At 41.8% G+C, this 10115-nt stretch overlaps 1 long non-coding RNA gene across 9 annotated transcripts in view; it reads left to right on the top strand.

Moving 5' to 3' along the window:
- Positions 1-8613, top strand: part of LOC141131849 (uncharacterized) — a 45114-nt gene extending 36501 nt beyond the window's left edge. For 3 of the 9 annotated variants that reach the window (XR_012242826.1, XR_012242827.1, XR_012242822.1), the window contains one exon: positions 8411-8609. This is a non-coding gene — a long non-coding RNA (uncharacterized lncRNA). Of the gene's footprint in view, positions 1-8410 lie in introns of all 9 variants that reach the window. The other 6 variants (XR_012242825.1, XR_012242820.1, XR_012242824.1 and 3 more) reach the window with 4 other exon arrangements.
- Positions 8614-10115: the final 1502 nt, after the last annotated feature.

The raw sequence follows: 10115 nt of genomic DNA, 5'->3' as shown, positions 1-10115 counted from the left end.
CTTTCAATGAGCAATTACTTTTCCATTAGGAAAGTGGTTTAATTCAAGGCGGATATAGCATTGCTGAAATCCATGCCTACAGTGGGACCGGCTGTTGTCCAATAGGGTGGCGGCTGGGAAGGGCCTGCCACTCAACAGAGGCCCTTACCTTGGTGACGGGTACTTTGGGTTTAGGCTCCCAGGATATGGTTGGGGAGGAAATCCTTAGGGCGGCAAATTTCACTGTGGAAGCAGCAATAGTCTCAACCTGGTGCCTGGCTAAGGCAATGCTATACTCAGTTATGGCAAGGGGTACCCTATGGTTGAGACCCATGGCTGTGTTTGGCTTCCTAGAAACAAAATTTGGAATAGTCATTTTATAGTGCAAGATCTCTGTTTGAAACGAAACCAGAGACAGCCATGTTGGAAGTGACAGGAGGAGGGTCTGTTCTTCTCCCATAACAGAAAGCAGGAAAGTAAAAAAAAAAAATATAACTAAAAATAAATCATAATAAATAAAGGGAGAAATATGTTTCTCCCGCTAGGTTCCGCTCCTCTAGGGGCAACCTTTCATAAGGTCCATAAATGAAAATCTTTGGGTGTACCACAGGTACCCACAAAACCCTTTTACCGGGCGCATGCCCAGACTTTTAAGTCCCAGTGGGCACGCATCACGGGTTACTGGACAGTGGATTGTGAAGATCCTTGGAGGACAGGCACTCATGGTCACTTCGGTGGATTCCTCACTGTTCCTTCTCTGGACCTTTTTCTCCCCCTCGGAGCTGCCAGATCCACTGCAACCATGGCGGTTACAATACTTAGACACTTCAGACTCAGAGGGGAGCTGTCCTGGTCCCATCTCACAGGAGAGATTGTAGGTTTTCTACCCACCCCTGTTTGTAGGTAGCAGGGGTTGGAGAGAAGCATTCGCTTGCAGCAGATGGCTGGAGGCTTTCGCTAGATCGTCAGGATTCTTAGCCTTACATCCCCAAATTTTTTTCTTTTCTTTTTTATTCTGAAAGTAAGTAAATTTGGCGATTGGTTGGACACATCTCCGCTTTATCAGCCTACCTTTTAGCCTATGAATATCTCTAAGAATATTCACAGAGGTTTCAGTGCCGTGTCAGTTCCTCTTGGAGAACGGAGTCTCCAGATTCGCCACTACCTGGGCGTCATTCCTTTCTACATAAAAAGAAAAAAAAAAAGGCCAACTTTTGCTTTCCAACAGTTAATGTGCCTCTGGGGGCTCTACTGGTTCCTCTGTTTTTGCTTCCATCAGAAAAAGACGATGACGGTCATAAGGAGTATTCTGAGATCAGATGCCTCTACTTACTGGAAGACTTCTAGGTGTCTCAGCCTCCTGACCGTAATGTCATTCATACCGATGATTCCTTGAGTGCATGGGCACCGGTGCTAGTTTCAGCTGCAATGGAGGAAACAGGATCCGGCGCAGCTATGGTCAGTGTCACGCAGTATGTATAGCGGTCCGCTGTGATGGAAAGACCTTGAGGATGTCACAAACCATCTGACTGGATCAATGTGATGAATCATATCAGCAAGACAGCCTGGAAGGCGCACTGCGAGGGTCTGTCGGTCAAGGCAAGCGGAGATTGCTAGCCAAGGAAGGTAGTCTCAAAAGCGCTGGAAGGTCAGGCAGCCTTTTTTATCACTTTGACCTTGCTACACAGAATCAAGGGTGACCAGTCATCTTGCGGTTGAGCAACAGAACAGCAATTGCATATTTTCAGCTCCAGGGAGGATCTTGCGGCAATATGCTATTGAGAGCCCCTCCATTCTGACCATAGGAGTCTTGGTGCTTCCTGGCTATCTACTTCAGAATACAGAAGTCGATTCCCGCTCACACACGCACACACCAGAGATGCAAGCATAATGGCGGGAAGGGGAAGCCGCAGAACCTAGATTGCTCCAGTGTTGCTCCAAGAGTGAGCTCTATTTTGGGGGTGTGAAAGGCACTCTACTAACTTCTATGCCAAGATCTGGAACAAACTTGTCTTTTTTTCTATTTTGCATGGCAAGATATTATTCTTACTGAACCTCTGGTGGCAGCTGTTCTGGTCTTCTTGTAGGTCGGATGGGACATGAACCTTACCCTATACTCCTTTTGAGGTTGTAGGTTTCAGCAAGAACAAGGTTTAATTTAGCCAAAGGCCCTTTAGTTTGCAAAATTTTAAAGACAGGAGGTTTTGTCAACCATGAGAGAGAATCTTTCATAATTAAAATCTTTCGATGCTGTTGGGGTTTATTTCAACTGTTTACTCCAACAGGGCAGTGTTCAGTTTAAGACATCGCTTTCTAACCAGTATTTAGCGCAAATCGTCAAACAGAAGTCGGCTTGAGTTTCAAGCCCTTAGAGCCTCAGAAAAGCATATTGCTTTTGTTACAGGAGTAGATCTGCATCCTGTAGTTCAGCTTATATCAGAGGTAGCGACAGCCCTCCATCTATCAATCATCTGTCCATTGCCTAACTTTCCAGACGTTCAAGCAAGAAAACCACACAAATTGGTCATTCCCAGAGCTTGAAAGAAGTTTCTGTCCACAATTGCTCTTTTCAGTTCATATGATAAGTCTTTCACTGCTCCAGATGGAATTCATCAGGCAAGAGAGGTTGCCTCCTGGACTTTAGCAAGATTGGTTGTGCAGATGGAAAATAGGTCGTGAGCCTCCTTCAGTGGCAGGATGCATCCTCTTCCAGAGGGGCTGAGGCCTCATAGGCAGCCTAGTTGAAAGCATCCATGGATTAATTCTACAGGAAAGTGGCATGCTTTTCCCAGCATACCTTTTCAACCTTTACAGAATAGATCTGGGTGCCTTGTCATCAGTGGGCTTCGGAGGAATCACTGTTCAGTCTTCTGTCCCAAAAAAAAAAAAAAATATATATATATATATATATATATAACTATTATTTTAGTTTGTTAAGTAGAACCCACCCTGTCAGCTAGGATATGTATCACTAGTATGCTGCCATGGTGGCGTCAGGAAAATGGAAAATTGTATCATACTTACCGTAATTTTCCTTTCCTGACGCCAATCCATGGCAGCATACGGATCACCCTTGTGCGTTTCGGTATCTAGCTAATTACGAAGAATGGGGCGGGGCCTAACTGGCCTTTAGTTTATGCTATTTCATTGGTCCTGAGGGATGGGAGAAAGGCGGAGCCTATCACTAGTATGCTGCCATGGATTGGCGTCAGGAAAGGAAAATTACGGTAAATATGATACAATTTTCTGTTTTTTTTCCAAATGTTTTTTTTTTATTTTTTTTTTAGGATTTTTGGTGGAATTTTTTTTTTCAGGGTGGCCCTCCACTTTAAGTCACCCGAATCAAAAAGATGCAGTGTCCTGCGGAGTATTTGTTTGCAAGGTAAAAAGACAAATGTAAACAGAATTACACTTTAGAAAATCTTTATCTTTTGTAACACTTTGTCTATTGAACACTTTATGTATTACAAAGATCAGCATGTACTTTCAACCACAAAATTAAAATTGTTTCTAACTTTTTAAGTTTGCAGAATATGTTTTGACAGAGGAGATAATAAATTGTGATAATAGCACGGAACAGATAACAATTAGCGGAAACAGTTTTAAAAGAGTCAGGTATTCCAGTTCAAAACAGTTGAAAGTTAGTGACTAGGTTAAGGGAAACGTTATAATTCCTGAAACTTATTTACTGTTCTAATTCGTTCATTGTTACTCCTGCATGAAAGGGCTCTTTCACACGGGAATGGATCAGTGATGATCCGCCCTATGAACACCCGCTTGCTCAGCGGGGACCGCTCCGCCGATCCCCGCTGAGCAGAAAGATGACAGGTCCATCGCTGCACACTGTGCAGCGATGGACCTGTCAGAGCGCCGCTCTCCCCTATGGGGGATCGGATGATGACGGACCGTAGAGTCCGTCGTCACCCGATCCAATCCGAAAATGGATGGAAAAGTAGGGTTTTCCTCCGTTACACTTTTCAGATTGAAGCGGGTCGGATGTCAGCGGACATGTCACCGCTGACATCAGACGCTCCATAGGAATACATGTATGTCCGTTTTTCATCCAAAAACGGAAGGATGAAAAACGGACATACGGATCGTCAGTGTGAAAGAGCCCAAAGAATAATTTCACATTCAACAACAATTATATATATTAAGCTTATGTATAATAACACAACGTACCACTGACATAAAAAATTGTATCAGTAGTGAAAAATGTTTTCTTTTTTCACTATTTATTTGATCTTCTGACTACAACTAAAAATATGAACATGGATAATTTAAACCAAATCATCTTTCAATTATAGGGATTTTTTTAATATTTAATATCATGTTTAATAATAAAGTGTTTAAAAAAAGTATCAGTTATCTATAAAGTGAAAGTCTATACAAAAAAAAATTGTTGTTGAATTTGGAAATTCTTAAAGTTAAAGAGGAAGTAAACTCTCCCCCTATGAAGTTGTGTTATAAATAAGCCAGTATGGCAATGTATTAAACACATTACACATTAAAAACAATCACTGATCATTTGTTTCTTATGCTATGTTTCCACTATTGCGTCCCAAAAGTCGCACGATTTTGCAGCGATTTTTTTTTTTTTTTTTGCTGTGATTTTACTGCGATTTTTTTTGACACGACTTGAAGCAATTCCTGTGTATTCTTGAGGTCTAAGGACCTCAAGTCACATCAAAGTGGGACCAAAGTAGTGCAGGGACTACTTTGAAGTCACTGTGTCTTGAAGTCGCACAGATATGAACGGTACTCATTGGAAATCATGGGGTACGACTTGTCATGTGACTTTTCAGTCCCAAATCGCATGAAAAGTTGCACTAGTGGAAACCTAGCCTTACTGTTTGGCAACAGTTTTCAAAATCCTCCTTCCGGGGGTAAGCAAGCGACATTTTAACTATTGACTTCTGAGTCCATCTTGCAATTTACTTCCGCCCTTTCTGCTAGTCCAATCTTTAATCTCATGCATGCGGACTGGGTTCGTAGCAAGCCTCGTTATACTTCTGGGATCACCATGGTAACTGTGTCCAATGGCTCATCCCTACTGCAGTTAGCTGCGATGTCCCGATGTTTACACCCCCTCCGTTATGTGTAAGGTCACATGGGGCGTATCAGTAGACTAATACCACAGGATCTCAGTGCTGTGCCTCACAGCTGATATGACAAACGCAGCACACATCTTTATGGACTGACGGCACAAAGAGCATGCCATTAACCAGTTTAACGATGCGCCATGACATCAGCAAATACAACAGTACAGATTACAAGAAAAAGGAAGCAAGTAAGATGATATTGGCATACAGCGATGTTAACTGTTTGTAGTGATGATTGATATGGACATAACTTATGGTGTAGAGTTTACTTCATCTTTAACCACTTCAGTACCGGAAGGTTTTACCCCCTTAATAACTGTGCCATTTTTTGCAATACAGCACTGTGTTATTTTAGCTGACAATTGCGCAGGCGTTCGACGCTGTACCAAAATATATTTTAGATCCTTTTTTTGCCATAAATAGAGCTTTATTTTGGTGGTATTTTATCACCTCTGCGGTTTTTATTTTTGCTATGAATAAAAAATGATCTGTAATTAAAAAAAAATAACTTTTTTTTTTTTTTTTTTTATCAATTTAGGCCAATATGTATTCTGCTACATATTTTAGTTAAAAACTAAAAATCAAAATAAGCGTATATTAATTGATTTGCGTAAAAGTTATATTGTCTAAAAAATAGGTGATATATTTATGGCATTTATTTATTTTTTTACTTGTAATGGCGGCGATTAGTGATTTTTAGCGGGACTGCCAGACACTAGATCACCGTGTCCATGCCTGACAGCACGGCGGTCTGCTTGTTTACATCAGCAGAACACTGTTCTGTCTCTGTGGGGAGCGATCGTGGGTGCAGACATCATGGCCGCGGGGCCTGCTGGTTGGCTTACCCTGAGACCAATCAGCGTGTGATCACGGCTCCGGCGGCGCACGTGTGCCCCCCCTGTGGCTATTGAGCAAAATCATGTACAGGTATGTGATTTTGCGCAATAGAGCCACCTTGCCGCTGTATATGAACAGCAGGTGGTCTTTAAGTGGTTAAGTCTTTTACATTAAAATAAACGTAAATGTTATAAAAATTGTTTTTTTATATTTTTAAACAGAAAATCTGGACAGTTTGTGCAGAATCTGCAAAGTTCTCATGAAGAAAACAAAGCAGATGAACAATCGGTAATCTTTAGAATTACAAGAGATATATAATATAAGAGAGAGAGATGAGGTAACTCATTACAAAAGGTTATAGTGACACTGTACGTAACATAACCAGTAATGTGCACTGTAACAAGTAGGGTGGCAGAAGTCCACTAGCACTGTCAAAGTGGTTACACAAATTTTGAAACTTACCATGTTCTGTTGACCTTGCGCAATGATTCTTTTCTATAATAAAGGGGCAACTTTATACTCTACATTTTTGTAACAGCAAATACAATTTTGGACATTATTATGTGGCAGCTCTCTACCAGAAATTAGCATTTAATCTTTATCTTATGAGCTTGTAAAATGATGTAGCTTTAGTGACTTCTGCTATATCATTGAATCTCAAATGAATGTTAACAGAATATTTTAAAGGAAAAATCCAGCCTGACCTTTTTAGACTGGGCTTCTCCTAAGGGTCACAGGAGTGCAATCAGTTTTGCACTTCTGTGATCATCAGTCCAGGCAGCGCGTCATCACGACTTAGGAAGTCTGGATCCGCCAGCTGCCTGAACCGATAGAAGTCTCAGCGAGCCGCTGAGATGGCCGCTTCCCGCCCCTCACAGGTCCGAGCTCCAGTGAGTAAGGAGGAGCAGAGCAGGGGAGCTGCTGATTGACAGTCAGCAGCTCTCTGCTCGAGGAGGGGAGAGAACAGAGCCATTGGCGGTGTTCGGTGGCTCGGTTCTCAGTCAAGAGGCGGCGGGGGGACAGATGCAGCATCGGACCCATGCTGCATCCACCTAGGTAAGTATGAAACAAAAAATGTTTTAAATAAAATAAACATACTTCTCTTTTAACTAGGTTTTATGTACATGTCTTAAAGGGGTTGTAAACCCTCGTGTTTTTTGCCAGAAGTTTTTTCACCTTAATGCATAGGATGCATTAAGGTGAAAAACACCTGCAAGTGACTGGCCCACCAGCCATCCGTTTTACTTACCTGAGCCCCTTCATTCCCTCGGCAGAGACGTGCTCTCCCTCTCTGCACAGGGTCCTGGCTCTTGATTGGATAGATTGATAGCAGCACAGCCATTGGCTCAAATCCAATGACACAGGCACTGGGGGGTGGGAATCCGGCATTCATGTCTAGACGCAAATGCAGGACTCAGGAGCATGCCTGCATGGTAACCCCCTCGGGAGAGTGCTTTCCCTAGGGTAAAATCTGATGTGAGGAGGTGCCGTGAGCGCTGCCGGGGGACCCCAGAAGAGGAGGATTGGGACCACTGTGTGCAAAACAAGCTGCACAGTGTAGGTAAGTATGATATGTTTGTAAACCTTCGTGTTTTATTCTTTTAAAATAACAATCACTTTAAAGTGCTTGTAAACTCAGAAAAAAAATAAAACAAGACAAAGACATAATCAGCTTGTATACATCGCATACTAGCTCATTTTGAAATACTTACCATGGATCGAAGATGTTGCAGCTTTTACCGTACACCGCTGTGAGCGGCAAAATGTCTGCCGGAGTTATTTCCGGGTTTGCGAGCTCCGGCGCTGTGACTGGCCGGAGCTGACATAACTTTTTTCTATTGTGAATAAAACTTTTTTGAATTGTGTAAGAAGAAATATAACAATAATTTACCCATGCATCTCACCCACTAGGACTTAAAGTGGTTGTAAACCCTGAAAAAAAACAAAAGACTGAAAGACAAAGACCTAATGAGCTAGTATGTATCGCATACTAGGTCATTATGAAATACTTATCTTGGAACGAAACTGTTGCAGCGTTCCCTTACACCGCTGTATCCAGCGATATAGCTCCAGAATGTTACTTCTGGGTTCGCGGGCTCCGGCGCTGTGATTGGCCGGAGCCACGATGACGACCGGACCGTTTCTTCCGTGCACATGTGCCGATGACGTCGACACATGGGGATACAGTGAATGTCTCCTAAACTGTGCAAATTTAGGAGATATTCACATTACCTACAGGTAAGCATTATTTTATGCTTACCTGTAGTCAAATGTGGTGTAACAGGATTGCCAACCACTTTAAAAATGGAAATTTGATTAATAAAACTAATCATTTTATGCATTGACTATTTTACATCAAGAATGTATTAAAGAAATATAGGGCTATATTACTTTTAATTGTTAAGCTTTACCAATGGTAGTTTAACCAATGGTTAAATTAAAAGCTCCATTAAAATAGAAACCCAAACATTAAGTATATTTTTGTTTTTCAGATTGAATGCGACATCTGTACTTTGTGGTTTCACCTACTTTGCATCGAGAGCTCACAAAGGCCAAAAAATCCTGAAACTTCTACATTCATATGTTATCGTTGCCAAAAAAAAATAGTTTCTGTCAGTTGTGAAAAATATAAGATTTTTTGTAAATAGTTCAAATATATACTGTGTCATTTTAAAGTTATTTTTATTGTTTGAACGTTCACTACTTCAATTACCTTAAAGGTATTACTTTTACATATTTGTTAATTTCTTCTTCCTTGATTAAAAATGTTATTTTAAATTGTCCAGTTGAAATTGTTTTTATTGATGCAGAAACATATGCTACCTTTTGTATCCATACATTTGGGGATAAAAAAAGGCTAAAAAAAAGTGGTGGCTGGTGCTCAATTTTTTTTGGGGGGGGTGCAAACAAACTGAGAAATACTGGAAACACTCCCCCCATCAATTTCAGCCTCACTGTGCCCAGCAGATGCAGTCATTGTGCCCATCAGATGCAGCCATTGTGCCTATCAAACGCAGCCACTGTGCCCATCAATTGCCGTCACTGTGCCATATCAAATGATGCCAGTGTGCCCCTCCGCCGGCATGCCGGCTGTACTTACCTGTCTCGGTGGGACAGCTCCTCGATGTCTTCTCCCATCCTCTCTTCCCATCCTCTGCTATATTTGGACGCTTGATAGGCATCCAATCACAGCGCCTGTCATTTCAGCCAATTAGGTGATGGGTAGCAGGTTAGAGCACCTGATTGCCGGAGAGGCGGTTTAGTGTTAGAGAAGCAAATGAATGTTCGCTTTCCTAACACAGCTGAGTGACCTGGGAGCACCCAGCATGGCACTCGCAGGTCATGTTTTTTGACACCTATTAGAGCCTATAGCTCTACTCAGATGCTTCAAAACCACTCCCCTCCGCTGTAATTCAGGTGACCTGCACCCGAAAAGGGGCCGGGAGCCTGAATAGGGGGTGGCAGTGGCAGCCATAGATTGATGCAATGCTTGAATCTATCGGTGCTAGAGGGGGGTGGCAGGAGAGAGGGGGCTGCGCCTGCGCGCCCTTATGGACGCACCGCCACTGGCTAAAAATCACTAGTGCGTGTGGGCTGCTAGTGGATAGCAATCATATGAGGACATGAAAAGCTTGGAAAAATTATGACATGAAGAGTTTTACCATCGTACTTCCAGGACGGAAAGGGGCCATTGATTAAAAAAACAGGGAAACACAGTCATCCAGTCCATATTACCGCATAAAATGTATACATGTACCATGAACTATGGGAAATGTGGAAACCCTAATAGCATCACACGTATGACCGGGATAGATTTGTATACAGGTTTGCAATATAAAATTAAAGAGAAATAATAGATAAAAGAGAAGATATATTAATATATTTAATTACATAACAATTAACGTCAGTTCAGTTTCAGTAGGTTCAGAGAGATATGTTGCAACAAATAGTTCATTGTATCACTTTATTGATACAGGTAAAATTTGTCGTCGCTGTTGTATCAATGCAGCAAAACAATAAACAAATTATGAATTTCTATCTATAAGGGATTTTTTTATACTGGTATAAAATTTCATCCTTTAAATTTAATAGCTGTAGATATTAGAATAGCTGGAGCATTGCATACTAGCACATTATGTGCCACTTATCTGCAAAAAAAAGCCAGCTTTGTCCCCGCTGGAGGCCACATCCATGTTA

The sequence above is a fragment of the Aquarana catesbeiana genome, linkage group LG03, assembly GCF_042186555.1.
Source record: "Aquarana catesbeiana isolate 2022-GZ linkage group LG03, ASM4218655v1, whole genome shotgun sequence".
NCBI lineage: Eukaryota > Metazoa > Chordata > Amphibia > Anura > Ranidae > Aquarana > Aquarana catesbeiana.
This window is presented reverse-complemented; position numbering and strand designations above follow the sequence as displayed.